This window comes from Cryptomeria japonica, chromosome 3 (assembly GCF_030272615.1).
Source record: "Cryptomeria japonica chromosome 3, Sugi_1.0, whole genome shotgun sequence".
Lineage (NCBI taxonomy): Eukaryota > Viridiplantae > Streptophyta > Pinopsida > Cupressales > Cupressaceae > Cryptomeria > Cryptomeria japonica.
This window is the reverse complement of record NC_081407.1, coordinates 382,730,869-382,745,830: the sequence shown is the minus strand read 5'-3', so window position 1 is coordinate 382,745,830 and position 14,962 is coordinate 382,730,869.

The following is a 14,962-nucleotide window of genomic DNA, read 5'->3' as shown; positions in this document are numbered from 1 at the left end:
CACCTTGATCAAAAGGTCCATCATCTAAAGGATTCTATCAAAACAACATACCAAGTTTAAACCTTAAGTTGTCAAATCAAGTTTCTATATCGGGAGACTTTATCCATATCATTTGACACACTTTGTCATGAGGGGGCATCTAAACCTTCATTTGATAAAAGTAGACTTAAGTTTCCAAACGAAGTATCTCAATCCAAACATCAAAGGAAACCATTGATCATTCGTGTATGACCACTCCTCATATTTTGAGACGAACAAGTCTTTATCAAAAAAACTAAGTTAAAGAAGAGACAACCTAGTCCTAAGACCCTTATCAACAGGAGTAAATTTCTCTAAGTCAACCTATCAAAAACATCAACTTTTATCATTCGTATGACCATTCATCATCAAACCGAGAAAAAGGAAACCCAGTCAAAGGAAATGAGTCCTAGCATAAATCAAGATCACACTATCATGACTTCCCAATCTGATCCCATTTTTTATCAAGATCCTACCTGTCAAGAATCTTATGATGATCCCCTAAAATTTTGGTATTCCATCCACGATGACCCTCTTTCATCTCAAGAGCAGAGTCCCATTCAACATCCATCTCTTAAGCAAAATCATGATATTCCTTCCATCTCCTCCACTATTCTAATTCAAAATCAAGAGAAAAGCACAAACTCAAATGATCCTACTCCAAGTCAAGATCAAGATCAAGGAATCTCTTCTTCTTCTAAATCTATCTTAGGTCCTTTCATTCCAAAGTCAATCTCTTCATCCTCCAAATCTATCTTAGGTCCTTTCATTCCAAAGTCAAACTCTTCTTCTTCTAAATCTATCTTAGGTCCTTTCATTCCACAATCAAACTCTCCATCCCTTTCATCCATCTTGGGTCCTTACCTCCCTCCATCCACCAAGCCATCGCCTCAAATGATCCATACGAAAGATCAACGAGGAGCACATCTTTGAAATTCTTTCAACCCTCTATCTAAACATCTTTCCAAAACTATTCTTCTATCATTTCCTCTATCTATTTAGGGTCCTTCTGTCCCAAAATTCAATTTTCCTCCATCTCTTCATCACTTCTCAAGTACCACCACTCATCCTGAAAACATTTCTATCTATCCTCGCACAAATCTTCAAACATTCTATCTATTATCCAACACCTCTTTTCTATCCTTCCGTCCCTTTCATTCAATCCTTCACATAAAATCTTTCATCTGTGAGATAGGTGTTTGTGTCATTTTGTCACATACTTGCCCATGCTCGAATCTAATGTTCAGTCCTTTTCCTAGATATCTATTCATGAAATGCTTCAGAATCCGAGGTTGTTCCTCTTTAACATTTTCTTTTGGTTAGGATACACACTCAATCCAGAAAAGAACCACTTATCGTATCTTGGTACTAACATCTTTTGATTACTATATCTCATATACTTAATCGATTGCTCTAAATCATTGTGATCTCTTAAATTGAAGACATGGCTAGTGAAAAATCTAAAATCTTGCTTCAGTGCCACTGTAATTATCAGACCCATGTAAGTTTCATCACTTACAAGCCAATGCAAGAAAAGAAAAAAAAAATAAAAAAATCCAAAGCATGAGCAAGAAAATGAATATCAAGAAAAGCAAAATGCAATGAAATGCACTAGTCTAGTTCTTACCAGTTGGGAAGTTTTCAATGGAATTGCTTGAGAGCGTGACATTTCTTCTGGTTTGAGTGTGCAACGTTGTGGTTTTGGGTTTATCCCCTTGTGTTCGTGATCTTTGTCGTGTTCAAGTTTCATGGCATTTGACTTAAATCCCGGTGAGTTATTGATTTTGGTATTGGCCCAATTGAGATGTTCTTAGCAGTTAGTCTGGCAGTGTGTTGAGCGATGTTGGATCAGGTTGTGGTTGATCTCTGTAACTTGCGGATCGTTGGAGATGTTGCTTTGGGCCTTGGTCGGTATTCCTAGAGGTTCGTGCATCATTTTATGTTTTTGTGTTTGTTCTTAGTGATTTGATCTGACATGTTACCGTTGCACGTTTCATGAATCGGTTGGTCTTTGGGCCAACTTGATTGAGTTATAATTATTTGTGGATGATATATATGGAAGCTTGTGAATCATTTGAGGATATATAAGTTAAAAGATAGAAGACAGAGCTATGAGATCAAGCGAAGATGTAGATCCAAAGAGGTTCTGATCTGGTAGGACTGAGGCCAAAAGGCTCAGGTCCAAATTAGGATAGAATCAACACTGTTTCCAAAGGCTAATCTGATATGTGGATGATTTGTGGATCTTGTAATTGTGTTGTAAGCATTATTTGTATCCTGGACTGCGATCCAACATGTGACATGTGTAATTCTTCAGACTGTAATAAGACTCATTCATATTGTTTACCGGTTATGTGTTCTGTGTTGTTACCAGTTGTTCTTTCTTCTATTTTTTGGCATCTTGTTACTAGTTACCGGTATGTTGTGCATGATTTATGTGTTAAGCTGTAAGGTTGGGTTGTCCTCCATTGGATCTCCCTGCATTGACTACGTCAAATGGTATCAAAGCTGGTTTGTGAACCTGTTGTTGGACAAAGTGTTGTTTGTGCACCGGTTGGTTGGAGAGAAAGTTGAGGCAACTTGTGGACTTCTTTAGATCATCAAACGTGAGGCAGAGCAAGGCTTGCAAGTAAACAACCGATCCTAGAGATTGAGCTTGAGGCGGTTAGTGGGTGGATACTTGAACCAATCGTCAATTGAGGTAGGTCATAGCTTGGACTGGTAGATCGTCGTGGAGAGGCAACCAGAAGCTATAGCTAGATCACCGAACCCCTGAGGTAGTTGCAAGTACCTATTGACAAATCATCGACCTATATCAAGTGATGGGACTCACTTTTCAATTAACCCCGAGAGTCTGATGTAGGAGCACCAGTCTAATTCTTACCAGTTGGGCAGTTTTCAATGGAATTGCTTGGGAGTGTGGAATTTATTCTGGTTTGAGTGTTCAGCATTGTGGTTTTGGGTTTATTCCCTTGTGTTCATGATCTTTGTTGTGTTCAAGTTTCATGGCAGTTGGCTTAGTTGCCAGTGAGTTATCGATTTCGGTATTGGCCCAGTTGAGATGTTCTTATCAGTTAGTCTAGCAGTGTGTTGAGCGAAGTTGGATTGGGTTGTGGTTGATCACCATAACTTGTAGATCGTTGGAGATGTTGCTTTGGGCCTTGGCCGATATTCCCGTAGGTCCTCGCATCATTTTATATTTTTGTGTTTGTTCTTAGTGATTTGAGTTGACATGTTACCATTGCACGTTTCATGAACCGGTTGGTCTTTGGGCCAGCTTGATTGAGTTATAATTATTTGTGGATGATATATATGGAAGCTTGTGAACCATTTGAGGATATAGAAGTTAGAAGATAGAGGACAGAGTTATGAGATCAAGCAAAGATGTAGATCTGGTGAGGTTCTGATCCGGTAGGACTACGGTTGGAAGGCTGAGGTCCAGATTAGAGTAGAATTGATAGACTGTTTTCGGAGGCCGATCAGATATGTGGATGATCTGCGGATCTTGTAATTATATTGTAAGCATTATTTGTATCCTGGACTACGATCCCACATGTGACATGTGTAATTCTTCAGACTGTAATAAGACTCATTCATATTGTTTACAGGTTGTTCTTTCTTCTATTTCTGGCATCTTGTTACCAGTTACCAGTATGTTTTGCATGATTTATGTGTTAAGATGCAAGGTTGGGTTGTCCTTCATTGGATCTCCCTACCTTGACTGCGTCAAATTATGTGTTAAGTTGCAAGGTTGGGTTGTCCTTCATTGAATCTCCCTACCTTGACTGCGTCATATCAGGTTATATGAAAGCATACATTTTTTTGAGAAGAGTGTAAAGAATGTAGTGGTGGCAATACCAATTTAGTCATTGGTGTCTTGTATTTACCAAGGATATTAAGGGTTAGATAGATATTATAGAGTCTCAAATTGTATAGATATCCAATGTAATATACTTGAAGAAGCATGTAGATGGAAATGGGAGGATTCAAATAGAGAACTTGTACTTACAGTTGAATCTATTGGTTGATCAAAAGGATGAAATGAAACAACAATTTGGTCATCTGAGAGATGTTGTAGACTTGCAACTTACCAACATGGTGAGACTCCTTGAAGACTCTCAAAGGTTAGATTGAGCAGTGAAGGTTTTGGATAATTACAAGGAGGTAGAGGATCTTTTGTTGAAGATATAAAGTCAATGCAACTTTTTGGCCTTTGTGGGAGATGATTGGAAGATATATTGGAATCAACTCAAGTTCGTTCACAAGGGCATCATGCCCCTAGCTATGTGAGGTGCTTAGTTTTTGTTGGTAAGAGAATTTTTTGTTCCTATACAGACATATGTGGAGTGTAGTTTTGGTTTTCAGTTTTCTTCATACCCTAAGGGTGAGTTAATGGAGATAGTGGGAGAAATTTTGTAGAGATGCTATACTCAAGGGGAGTTATGCAGAGAACATTGAGTTCATACAGTGATGCAAAGACGTCCTTTGTCTTTGATGTCAAAGGGAGAGGGACATATATTAGTATTTTGGAGCTTGCACAAATGTTGCCATTAATGACAAAAGGGGAGATCGTTGTAAATATGATTTTGTGTTTTTGTTGATGTCAACCAAGGTTCGAAAGTATATGATAAGTGGTGTTGTATCTAGAGTCTACTCATGTGTTCACATTGATGTATGGAGATTGATGGTGATGATTGTAGATGGTATATCTAGTTGTCTCATGGCTATTTTGGAGCATTGAAGATGTATTCATACGTCCACAATAGATTATGACTAATAGTGACTGTTCTGATGAATAGTCTATCAGACAGGGTTCAATATTTTAGTTTACATTTTATTGTATTTATTCATATTTAATTGTGGTTGTAGCATGATGCTAGTGGATATGAAATAATGTTCTATCTAATTTTTCATATTCATATTTCATCTGTAGTTGATTTAGTGATGGTTTGAGTATCAATCTATGATAACAATGTACCTGGTTGTACGGATGCTTCACATTCCTCCACCTGTTGATGATTTGGTATTGTGGATTGTTGACTTGGTATTGTTGGTGTTAGGTGAAACTATGTTGTGTATATGTAGCTGTTGTGGAGGTCTGCATCATATTTTGAGTATGTTTGATTGGGTTGCATTTTTTTTTCTATTTACCAAAGATAACTTGAGCTTTTTTGTTTTGTGCAGGAGCGTTTGAAGTTGAAGGAAATGATTTGGGATTAATTGGCAGGTGTGCCAGCATGGTGTGATGCACAACACATCTTTTTTCCTTCTATGTTTATTTGGAGAAATTATTTAGGGTTAACTATTTATACTCTACACTTTACATCTAATTAGGCCTGCCTAATTGAAGTATCTTCTTTGTTTGAATGATATATAAAAGATGAGATCTTTTGGAGGATAAAAAAGGAGTTGAATAAGAAAAAGTGAATAGTGTATGGTGAAAGTGTGAAGCTGCACAATTACAAATGAACAGTAATGAAGTCAGTTTCAAATGTTTAGAACAATGAACAATAATTAGCATTTTAGAGGATGTGCTTCTACTACATTCAATAATAATTTTTCTTTTTAATTAGATCTATTGTATCTTTCCCTAAAAAAGTGATCTTTAGTGTTTTTCAAGTCCATTATATCTTGCCCTAAGGTTGTGCACCTTATCCTACAAGTCCAAATTAGGAGCAGTGGGCTTCCTTGGCTTGGAGCATAAAACTTTGTAATCAAATTTCATATAGTGAGATAGCTCTCATTGTGGTTTTTCCCACATTGGGTTTTCCATGTAAAATTTGGTATCCTTGTGTGATTTATATTTATTTCTATTGTTTACTTATGCACATATGATAATTGGAATGAATAATGAATGAATGGTTAAGTTTTAATATATGTTAATTCATCCCCCCTCTCATCATCTTAAAGTGTTCAATATTTCTTTCTCATTTAGGTGTTCTGACACACATGATAAATGAGCCACACATAGAACTAACACTTTTAAATTTTGGAAATTTTTTAGATATCAACCTATTGTGTAGGTGTTTGTGCATCATGCTCTCGCATCTAGGAAATTTGTGTTGAAATTGGGCATGCAGGTTTGTAACATCTTATGTTCTTTAAATGCAAGATAAAAAAATTCATATAAAGATCAAAATGTATCATCAAATCATGGGCCAAGCGGAATTTAGAATGCAAGTGTGAAATTGTGTAAATATACAATTTTTAACACTACATTTTGCTCCTACTTTAGTGAGAAGATTGTACCAAGAAATGAGTTATAATAAAGTAAATAATAAAAAATATGAAACATGAAAATAAGGATACCTCAAAAAAGGGTATTATAAAGGACACAAAAATACATTAAGAAAATTGTTGATGCGCTCATTTTTGAGTTCAATGAAACTCCACAATATTCAAGTCTAAAGCTTATAAGATTTAATGCTAGAATAAAAATTCACACATCCTACAAAATCAAATATATTCAATTTCTAAAAATTGGAAAAAAATAATATGGAGAGAAAAATGATTCAAATAAGAAATATTCAAAGAAGGGTGAATGTGTGACCCCTTGTGGTTTTGTTGAGTCTAGTAGGGAAAAAGATAAGATGGTTAATTCATTGGGTGAAGAGATTATGGTGTATTTTTGGAAAATATTGATTATATATAAAGAAAAATAAAAAATTTACTATTCATTTTTTCTATTCACCTTAGAAATTTTGAAGAGTTTTCAAGGATTCTCTAGAAAAAATACCACATAGATGTGTCTTCTAGTTACTAAAGCTAGATGAGCTCTAGAGGGTGTTGAGTAAGGAGTGGTCCTTTATGAGGTGAGTGAATTGTTTTTAGTTTTATTCATTGTTTATCCTCTTTTAGCACTAATAGGTCTCATGACATGTGTTGCATTTATTAGGCATGTTAGCATTTGGTTAATGTATAGTCATTCATGGAATGTTCATGCATCCAAATTGCATGTTAGCATCTAGAGGTTTTGTATGTTAGAAAAATGAGTTGTGTTTCCTATGTTTTCATTGATGTCAACCTTTTTTTTGTTGTCATTGATGTCACTATGTGTAGTGTGGATGTTGTAGTTAGTTCGGAAATGAGTGTCCAGATGTTGCTATGTTGTTTGGTGGTGTTGTTGAGTTAGTATGAGATAATTTTGGGAGGTTGGTGTAGTGGAAGTTTCAATAGCAAGAAACAATATTTATATGCAGGAAAGAGTATTTAATGTTTTCCTATGGTTCTTGATGTTCATGGCATGTGGTTTTGGATATAATGTTTATGTTCTATGGCTTTTGCATTGTCATGTTTTTAGGTTCTCAGTTGCTCAGATGATGTAATTGATTATGGTGGTTTGTTGATAGTGAGGTTATCTATCAAGATTGGTCTAGAGAATGCTTTGCATTGCTCCACTATAGTGTTGTGGCTTAGTGGACATGTTTATATGGTTCATGTAGTGTTCCATTTAAATTTTTAAATGTTAGTTTGATTGGCAAGTGAAGTTATGTTGTTATGTGTTTAGTGTTGTTAGCTATGTTGGCCTCTAGTTGACTTAGGTGGTGTATCTTATTTGGATCATGCACTTTTGGTTGGTATATGCTTTGAAGGTTGAGTTATAGGATTTTGATGTGGGCCTCACAATAGCGTGTGTAGATTTGCATTGAGTATTTTGGATTGGGTGATGTATTTGGGTTGACTAGTTAATGCGTTTTATTGTTGTTCTGCATGTTACAGTTGATGCCAACTTTGGTGGATGTTAAAGCATGTGAAATTAATTGGAATCAACTTTAGAAGATGTGTGGTGATTTTTTGGGGTTCTTTTATCTCTTAGAGTGGATTGCGTTGTATATTTTTGGTCCCAGTGGTCGACTTTATGTAATTCATGTATACTTTGATTGTAGTCAACCTAGTTGAGAGTTTCAATTTATAATCTTGTATAAATAGACGTGTGGATGTATAAGTTAAGGTATGGAATGCGTGTTGATTTTTGTAAATTGGAAGTGAATGATTTGCAAGTATTGGAAGTGCAAATTTTAGTTTTAGATGAGCTTTGATTATCATATCTTCAATGTGATAGTGTGTTGAGACAATGATGTTTGCCATGATATTGTTTGTTTGATATAGTGGTTTAAGGACAATTTCATGACGAGCAGATATTGTTCATTACAATTCATTATTCCCTATCCCTACCAAAATCCAATGATTCCTTTGGTAGCCTACATAGCTCTTTGTATCTTGCCCTAAGATTATGCATCTCAGCATTGCAAGTCCTTTGTATCTTTCCCTAAAGTTGTGCACCTTAGTTTTGCAATTCCTATCAGGTGTTGTGAGCTCCTTGGGCTTGATCCTAAAACATTGGAATCAATTATACATATTGTGAGTGTGTCTCTCATCATGGTTTTTCCCTTCTTGGGTTTTCCACATAAATGTGGTGTTCTTATGCGCATTGTGCTTTGTGCTTTCATGTTTCATATTAGCAGTGATAAGTTAATTGTGGCTTGAAGTTTAAAGGATATTAAGTAAAGTGTTTTAAGGTATGAATTGATTCAATCCCCCCTCTCAATCGTATGCTATGTTCAACATTGTATTCATCCATGCAAAGCACTAACATCAAAGAGTGTGCTAATATTTAGGTAAAAGCTAAAAAAATGATTTGTTTTTTAGAATAATTTTTTTATAGTTAAATAATTGAAAAGAAAAGTTGAATTTGTTAAATAATTTTCAACCCCTCCCCACAATTCAAGAGCATGTAGGAGGAACACTAATTTCATTTTTATAAACATGATCATTGATTCTATCAACAAATGAGACCTCATTGCTCCAACGTGTGGAGATCTACTAAGTATTTATTCTCTAAGAGATGTGCTTCCATGCCAATATGCTCAAGACGTTGATGGAGTGATGGGACACAAATACATCCACATTATTTCTTCTGACAAGGGTGATGAAAATAACATTAGAGATATTTATTATATATTAAGTCTTTAGATTTGAGGTCATAAGTTCATGATCGAGAAATAGAGATCATTGCTTGTAGTACAAAGGGTTGTTGCTATGCTCGTAGAGGAGTAATATTGAGTGACACTATGAGGCAAATTTATGTGTGATGGCTAGAGAAATGGTTAGTGCATGTGCCTTTGGCGAGATGAATTATGATTGTTATTATATCCATGTGGGTGGTTATAAATGAACGTGACACACCCCTTTTATGAGGGCCTTGTTCATTCCATCTAGGTGATAGAGGACCATTAAACATGGTTCAAGCTCCATTAAGGATTAAAATAAAATAATAGAATAAATTACCTAATAATGGTGTTAACCTTGGTCTACAAGGATAATCATCATCACATGTAAAATAAATAAATTTATTTTTGTATTAAAAAAGTTATCTTGCAATGAATAGAGAGAATAAAAGAACACAATATGAATGTTACCAACAACGAAGGATTCTCTCAAAGAATGTGATTAATGTGGAAATGAAATTCCTTCTTTAAGAAGCTTCAACTTCTATAGAAGAAAGATAAATTGATAACAAATCACTCTAAGAGATAAATGTGATAGCTACAAATATTTTGGTAGAGTTTCCCCAAGAGAGGAGAATAGAGAGTTGTCTTGAAAAATTGTCCAAATATCATAAAAAATGGTGAGGAGGATTTTTGCTTTCTTGAATAAGAGGGAAGAAATGTTACTTTCTAGTTTAAGTCTTACAACATGAGTAAAAATGAGGCATGGGAAAAGTGTTCTTTTAAAATCTATTGGATGCCAATGTGTCACATGCAAGTTTGCACATCACAATCTCATCCAAGATTGAATACAAGATAAAAAAATTCATTTAAAGGTATCAATTTTTTTTAAAAAATTTTTTGATAAAAGTGGACTAGCCACTAAAACTTATATATTATTCATGAATATGTTTACATCGGGTTCAAAAAAGGCATACCAACAAGAAAGAACCCGCAAGAAAACCTTCGATTGTAGCCTTCAAAAAATAAAAAATAAATACTACCCTTACATCATTTGTTACTATCCAGTATGATCAACCAACCCCCTACCTCTGAAAATATACAAGGGTCCCATAGGACATTTTACAAAAAAAACCTGTTTGCTGCCAAATAAAGGGCTGAACAAAATTCCATCAAAATATCATGAAGGACCACCAAGGAGATAATAGTGATGTAGTAACTCCTACCAACCCCATATTGAAACCAAAAAGAGCCTCCTCGAAGAAATGGTACTGCCAAAAACACTCCAGCATAACAACAGCCAAAAAACCTCCGAATCTGCATCCAAAAAACCATACCACCAACTCCAAAAAATAGTCAGATATACAAAAACCAAGAACTAGAGCTCTCCTCCGAAGGGTCATGGGCTGAATCTGGAGGAGGAATAATCCTCAGTGGAATTGCCAAATAAGCAGGAGCAGGTATCAAAATTTATTATTAAAGCATGTACTAAGGTAGTTAAAAATGCAAATGTGAAACTACACTAATATGAAATTTTTGACACTACAACCATGAAATGCAAAAAATTTGAGTTAGCATAAAAAGTAACTTAACTTCCTTCAAATGATTATTAATAGTGTTTATAGTCACTTTTAGCATTAATTATTAGCAGTGTTATAGTAGCTTTTAGCATTAGGATTAATCTTAGTTGGATGTAAGGAGGTACAAGGTTCAATTCCAAGTGTAATGTGTAGTCAACCAAACATGTGAAGGAATCTTCTATTACTACTTATCAAATTGCCATTAGTTTTATGTCAAAGTTATACTATATACTCTAGTCGGTTACTATTACCAAAATATTCAGTCAGTATGCACAGTCTAGTCGATTACAGAAGAAAGCAGTCATAGAACACAGTATACACCGAGTTGTCTACCGAGTATCTTTTCATGTCTACCGAGCAGCAAAGATGACACACCGAGTTGATATACATCGAGTGAAACATGTTACTAGATTCATTGAACCTGGACATGCATATGAAAACGTGTTACAAGATCGAGGTACATCTAACCGTTATCACATTGGAAATTGCACTAGAAGATTGTGTATAATTTTAAGGTCATCTAACCAATGAAATAATTTGCATGGTTATTCATTCAATAAATCATGTTTGTAAGATCAAAGCAATGAATTGGATCACTGTCTTAAGAGATCTATTTATACAGCATGAGTTAAGGGTGTATATATGAGTGAAAGAAGACTGTTATAGAGACACTGAGGTCACCGAGAAGGTTTTCAGAGAACAGTCGAAGAACAGAGTAAACAGAAGGGTTTACCGAGTTACTATATGGGTTACCAAGGTATGCTATAAGCAAGGTAATCTATTCTGAGCACATAGAATCTTCTATAACATTTCAGATGTAAAGTTATAGATATTTGTAATGATTTTATTGTAATATTGTGAAGTTGAAAGAGAAACCTTTAACAGGGTAAAAGACTCTAATCAAGTCTATAAATTGTAAAGCCTCTAACCAAGTGTAGAATTTAGATTAAGTGTTGTAAAATCCTTTAACAAGGTAGATCTAACAGATCTTGTTACTCCTAACAGGGTAAGCTATCAGAAATAGCTAAACATGTAGCTCTAACCGAGCACTCTTTATTATTGCAATAGTGAAGTTGTGGGTGCCATCCCCACCATAGTTTTTCTCTCTAACCAAGAGTTTCTACGTAACCAAAATATATGTGTTATGGAGTGAATCATGTATGATTATTATCTATTTGTTTTAGCTTTATTTTATGTTACTGCACTATTCGGTTTATGCATAACAGTAAAGATATTATTCAAGAAAAGTTTCGGAGTACTGATTCACCCCTCCCCTCTTAGTACATTAGCTTTCCATGTTGGGTCTAACATCTTCTATAATAAATGTGACGATGATGGATCAGTGAATTTTGATGTGGTTTATATCATAAGCTCTTCTGCGTCTGATGAGACTAGAAATGTATCTTTTGTTGTTGCACACTTTAGAGAGGTGCCACAAGCCTCAAACAATTAAATTGTATATCAGTTTGTTATTCTTGACAGTGAATCAAGAAACAATTTTTTCCTTTGTGGCGAATGATCCCTTGGAAAATGGATGTGAAATTGTCTTCTCGTATAACATGTATTCTCAACTACAAGGTGAAATGTGCAACTACAATGAATTGTAGCGGAAACTAGCATAGCTAGAATGATTGGAATTTTGTTAAAATCCTACAAATAAATAAAATGGATTTTTTAATGTGATGTAATATTTCTCTTACACTCTAGGATGCTCTTGCATGAGATCTTACCTCTATATTGGCAATAATATAACCTACTTCTATATTGGGCATCTATACCAAATTAAGTTAGGAAAATGAATTCTATCAGAATAGGCATAAGGAACTAAGAACCAAAAACATTATATAATGATGAAGGAGATTAAACAAAGATTGATATACAGAATGAGCTTGGCAAAGAGATAAAAAGAAAGGATGATGTGAAAGGGTAGGAAAACTAGTTGTAAGTGTCAAAGAACATCATTCACAATCCATTAGTAAATATATTGACTCCCTTCTCAAACCTTAAGCTTATAACCAAGCAATTTTTCTAGACCCCAATATAATTTTAGCACAAGAAATTTGCTAGATAAGATAGAGAATTTGAGTCTACATTCAATCAACTATGCCCCTTTGATTTAATCTACCTTACAACTATGGTGTTGGAAAAATAGGTATCTTGGTGGAAAATAAGGAATTTTTTTTATATTAAAGAGAAGCAAAGGGTATTGTCCCTATTACATCCATTTCCAAATGACGTAAAGAACTAAAACATCAACACAATCACAACAAAATAATACCAAAAACAACTAGTTTAGTAACAATTCATAAGCATACTAAAGCACCAACCAAAATGAATAAACCATTGTCCAACAACAAAATTACAGCTAAAAAAGATATATTGTAACTAACCAGAGTATTCAACAAGGGAGCCAATCCCTATAAAGAATAAACAACAAACAATAATAACCTAAAAGAAAACCAAGAAGACTCTACACATGACCAAAATGTTTAACACCATAGCCTGCTTGTTGTGCCACATTGTTCCAATCTTCCATCAAGAACTTGAAGAGTTCCTTGTGAATGAATTCCTCATGTGTCATTTTTCCCATAATATTTTTGTACATAAGACATAGGGAGGTTGCATAACTATGCATCACCCAAAGACTAAACTTGGAGATTCTACCCATCTTCTTTTCAAGGTCGAGAATCTTAGCCTTTAGCATTTGCAGTTCAATTTCCATCGCCTATAGTTGCTTACCTACAATTTGACAGTTTGTGCAGCTACCTATTACAATAGACACATTAACATTCTTCTCTTCCATTATGACATCATCAGTTGGGTGCATGTGCAGTCCACATGCCATCAAAAGCATGGGTTGAGCTATTGTTAATCAATGTCTTAGGGTTATCTTCCAAATCACCCCCACCACCTTCCACATTTTCCTTCTCATCCTTCTACTTATTTCCCTTCCCATGTTCCTCCTCATCCTCTTCTAAATCATAATCAACCAATTAATCCTCCTCCCTGCTCAACTCTTTCAGAATGGTAATCCTTATGATGGTTGGTAAGTTTGCCTCTCCTCTTACTAGCTGAAGGCTTTTTATACTTTGAAGCACATAGCTCTGTAATAACCACCAAGGCTAAGGATGTTTTAGGAGAAGTGGTAGTTTTAGCCCCAGGGTGTTGACTACACCATTTTTTAGTAGAGCTGAGAGTTTCAGTTATGGTAGCAATAGGGGGAGGCTCAAAATTGGGGTTTCCCGCACCATTATGTTTCTAGGTGGACATAAAGCCAAATGGAAGGAATAGAGCCTATAGATAAGACCTTGGTGCAAGGGCATAGGTTTTTTGCCTTGATTTTTGGTGGGATCAATGACTTCCTTAATAGAATGCTCTAAGGAATGTAACAGATAAAACAAGAAGGAAATGAGGTCAAGGTTCCTAAAATGATTTAGGAGTGGCATGTGATAGAATAACTTTAAAACAACCCTCCAAAGGAAAATAATTAATGTTAATATTTAAAACGATTCAAATATATAATCTACATCAAATACATATTAAAATCTAATAACATCAAAGCTGACATATTGTTGTATAAAGTACAGTTTTTTGTGACTAAATTTTGATGTGACAATTTTTTGTCATCTTATAATTATTTGAGATTGAGTTTTAGAGCTTGAATCCACACAATATAACTTATTTGTTATTTATACGAAAATACATGGGTTTGACATAATAGTCAAGGAAAAATGATATACAACAAACCATATACAAGGTGAGCTTAGCAAGATATTTGTGAATGTATTTTATGTAGAGAGACAAGTCGTGGAAGAAATAATCTCCCTATTCTAGTATAGCTCCATTTTAGAGACTGAGTCAACTTCCATAACCTTCATAGGTCTTTGGGGTATTTGTACAAACTTGTTTTTCTTTGACTAGTAGGTTGAAAATCTATCAAGCCACTTCCTTGGGGTGGAGAGGAATATATTCTAGCATTGTTTAGAAAGTTGAGAAATCTAGCCTTTACTAATTATAAAAATTATATACACAAGTCCTATTATATAACTAGATTCTTAGGATGTATATGCATATTGAGCATTCTCAAAAGTACATGAATGGACAATCTATTCAAAACAGGTACTATTAATTATAGAGAAACTATAGAAAAGAGTATTGATAATTCTAATATCTCTTTTGTATATAGAGTCACCTTTGATGTCTTAGTTTCTTGTACTTGACACTTTAATACAATAAACTCCCTTGATTTTTAAAAACATCAAGCATAAAGAAGACCTTGGATCTAAACAATACATGGAACAAATTTATGCAATAAACTATTCAATGGATGTTTGAAATAATTAAATATTAAAAGTGAAGATAATATCCACGGTGCTAGCATGCTTAACATCCATGCCATTGTATAACTTTCATGAC